This window comes from Rattus norvegicus, chromosome 6, assembly GCF_021556685.1.
Source record: "Rattus norvegicus strain SHRSP/BbbUtx chromosome 6, alternate assembly SHRSP_T2T, whole genome shotgun sequence".
Classification (NCBI taxonomy): Eukaryota; Metazoa; Chordata; class Mammalia; order Rodentia; family Muridae; genus Rattus; species Rattus norvegicus.
In genome coordinates this window covers 78005119-78009233 of record NC_141539.1, presented here as the reverse complement: position 1 = coordinate 78009233, position 4115 = coordinate 78005119, and positions in this window count along the sequence as shown.

The following is a 4115-nucleotide window of genomic DNA, read 5'->3' as shown; positions in this document are numbered from 1 at the left end:
TGGTCGGACCATCTTCATTGTCTCTGGCAGGAAAGATTTGCTGGATTTTATATCTTTGATTCGAGCATTTAGATTGTGTGCGTTTTTTTTTTCTTTCTTGGATCTAGAATGTGGTTCTTAACCATTGGACCCTGTGACCCCTTCGGGGGTCAAATGCCCCTTTCCCAAGGGCCTATCAGACATTTACAACAGTAGCAAAATTACAAAATTATGGAGGAGGAATGAAAATAAAGTTTATGGTTGGGGGTCACTACAACACAGGGTATTACAGGGTCACAGCCTTAGGAAGATTGAGAACCGCTGATGGAGTGCCTCAATCTACCTGGCAAGCACTCTTCCACTGAACTGTACCATCATGACACCCTTGTTGCTGTAATTTTAGGCTGAGAGTATAGAAAATTCAGGTCGTGGTGAGAGGGCCATTCACAGGTGCCATGTACCACACAACAGGGACTTGATCTGACTGGAGGCTGAGATAGAATGATAAAAGGACAGACAGACATCTGAGTTGGGATCAGGCGAGCGGTGCTCACTCTGATAGAGCGGTGCCTCCTACACAGCTGGGCCTTCTGTGCAGCACTAGAAGAGTTAGCTCACCTTAGGAGATCTCTGTAGGAGTGCAGCCTCAGCCTCGTCTTCTGAGAAGAGGCAGCTCACACAGTAGACAATCTCATGCTTGCACACACATTAGCCCTCGGCCCTCCTGAGCTTCACCCATACAGGGCAGGCTTTGCATTCCCGTGAGTCCTAAGGCACTGGACCCTTATCATGGCCATGCCCTCATCAACAATATACCTTCACTCAGAAAGGTGAGTTCCTTCACTTACTTCAACCGCGCCGTTACACATGGACCCAGCCAGGGCTGCTCCCTGAATAACTCTGCCACCAGGAGCAGTGCTTCCTTTGTGTTTCCATGGCTGTGAAATGGTAAAGAGTATCTGAAGATACCTTCAGACAGTTTCTAAAACTTCATATGTCAAACGTCTTAGGTTCTGTAAAAATTGGGACTCCCTTCTCAGGATTACTAACATCTTAAGAACGATAGTGACAGGATTCTGAAGGAAAGCCCTAGTCTAATCTCGAGCTGGTATGTACCGCTGATCCCCTGTCTGTACCCACCTGTGAAGAGCACTTAAACTGATGCTTGCCCTGCCTTCTCCTTTAGCACCTTCTGCCTTGAGTTCCCGCCTGCTGTCCAACTGAACATGAAAGACTGCCATATCTAGGGGGAGCCCGCTGTGTCAGGTGGGAGCATGTGTCTCCCTAGATCCCTGTTAAAACTTCAACTTCAACACAGCAGAATAAAGACATGGGGCATCTAGGTGACAAGGCTCTGGAGTTCACAGTCATGGAAGGTTTTGCCCTTAGAGAGGAACTCTGAGGACTGAGTTCAGGCTTTCCCTCGGTCATGCAAGGGCAACAGAGTACATGATACGGACAGTAGCCTTCTTTCCACCCTGCAGTTCTTGGTGCATTAGTCTTAACTGGCCAAGTTCCATTGGTATAAGAAGTCAGTTTTGGTGGTTGGTTGATGACTCAAATGGCATTTTGTTGGAGAACAAGAAGAAAGGGCTTTATCTCCAATGTCCATAAGAAGGACACCTCTTGGGTCGGTGAACTCTGGATTCAAAGGTCCACCCCTCCCTTTTTTTTTTTTTAACTTTTTAGTGATTCATGAATTTTACATCATGCACCCCAATCCACTCATATCCCTTCATATCTTTTCTCTACCCTTGCAACCTCCCCCCACCAAAGGAAACTAAAATGTAATATAATAAAATAAAATAAAACCAAAAAGCTATCTTGTCATGAAAGCTGTGGTATCATGACATGACACAGTCTACCCTTTGCCCCAACAGTTTCAGTTACAAACGTTCATTGCAATGAGTCTGGCTTCTGCTACACTTTTAACACTGGGTCCTCATGAGGACTGCCTCAGATATCCTGTTGTTCCCCCATGTCGTGGAGATCCTGCAGCTTTGGATCTGCAGGACCTGCTCTTCACTTGCTCGTGCAGTTCATAGATAGAAGGTGTCATAGGGTAGAAGTTGGGGTGGGCCAACTCAGAGCTCTAGATCTGGGTCTGGGTGGGGGCTGAGTTGGTGAGCTTCTTGAGTTTCTTTTGAGTACATCAGCACTGTCTTTGGGAGTCCCAGGTTTCCGAGGGTCTCAGAGGGAAGATGTGATGCAGTTGTCTTTCTGAGGCCCATATACATTCACCACATGCTCAGGGACATCTTGGAAACAACATTTTGTTAGGCACCCATAGTATCAGTTAGAGGCTCTGATCCTTTAAAATGATCATGGTTTAAAGTGAAGATTTGAATGTCCTTGAGTGTTGAGATGAGGTCTATAAAAGCCAGATGTTATAGAATTTTAGGGTCCAAGTCATAAGGCCACTGAAGCACACTTCCCACCTAGTAAACGACAGTGTCTATAACCCACAGAAGCACAAAGAGTCCTGACTATCATGTTAATTGCTATGGTGACTTTCATTATTACTAAGTGGAAAAGGTCTTTGTTGTGGAGTGAATATGAAATGTCCCACATTATTTCATGAACCTTTGGGCCCTGTACTGCTAGATGGTTTTATGTCAACTTGACACAAACTACAGTCATCTGAGAGTAGGGAACCTCAATTTAAAAAACAAAAATGACTCTATAATATCAAGCTGTAGGCAAGCCTGTAGGGCATTTCTTAATTAGCGATTGACAGGAGAGGACCCAAGCCATTGTGGGTGGTGCCATCCCTGGGCTGGTGGTCCTGAGTGATGTAAGATAAGAAAGCAGGCTGAGCAAGCCATGGGCAGCATTCCTCCACGGCCTTGGCTTCAGCTCCTAGTTCCAGGTTCCTGCCCTTACTTCTGCTGTCAGAAATGGACTGTTATTGGAAGTATAATAGAAAAAAACCTCTTTCCTCCCCAAGTTGCTTTTGATCATGGTGTTTTACCACAGCAATAGAACGCTAATTTTTCAATCTGTTTAGACTATACAGTTTTGAGAAGTTGGGGAACCCTTGAATGTGAGGCTTAGCTGGAGGTGTTCTGTCCGTGTGAGTCCCAGGAAATTGTCCATACAGTTAAACCAGTTCCTCTGACCCCTGCTAAGCCCACGACCAGGCCTTCTCCATTCCCCAAAAGCCCAGGCCTAAATCAACCCTTCCTTAATTGTTTTTTGCCAGAAGTTAGGGAACAGCCATGAGAAAAGGACTAGGAAAGTCAATGTGGGTTGTGACCAGGTGTGGTTTGCCACCATCATGTGACCATATGTGACCTCACAGGAGGCATTTTGAGGAATGACAGCTATCCACACATGTCTTGCACTGACTGGATGGAGCTGCTCCTCATACCAAGGGGAAGCTGTTGGTTGGCTGGGAAACAGTCGGACTCCCTTCAGTTCTGACAAATGTGGATTTCGTTAATCTTCTAGAAAAACACACTGGTGTTCTGTTTTGAGCCAAACATAGTGAGTTTGTTTCCTGGTTCATTGGTTTGGGTTTGTGAATTTTTGATTTATTTGAATTTATTTATAATTTTTGAGTTGTAGATTTTGGTTTGGGATTTAATTTGTGCTTTTACTCCAGTTCATCTCATCATCATCATCATCATCACCACCACCACCAACAACAACAACAGCAACAACAACAACAACACTACCACCTCCAACTCCACCACCACTACACATTTTTCTGTTCTTAACTATTCATTTTCTTTGACATTCAAATTTATCTTTCTTATCTTAAAACATTCATTGGTAGCAGGGTGATGGCACACACCTTTAATCCTGGCACTCAGGAGTCAGAGGCAGGTGGGTCTCTGAGTAAGAGGCCAGCCTGGTCTATGGAGTGAGTTCCAGGATAGCCAGGGCTACACAGAGAAACTGTCTCAAAAAACCAAACCAAAACGAAATAACAAAACCAACTTTTGTCAGTATGTATTAACTATACAGGATAAGGCATCTCATTACAGCATACGCCTTGATTATCCACTTTTATTTATTTACTTTTTTTTTTCGTTCTTTTTTTTTTTTTTTTTTCAGAGCTGGGGACCGAACCCAGGGCCTTGAGCTTCCTAGGCAAGCGCTCTACCACTGAGCTAAATCCCCAACCCCTATCC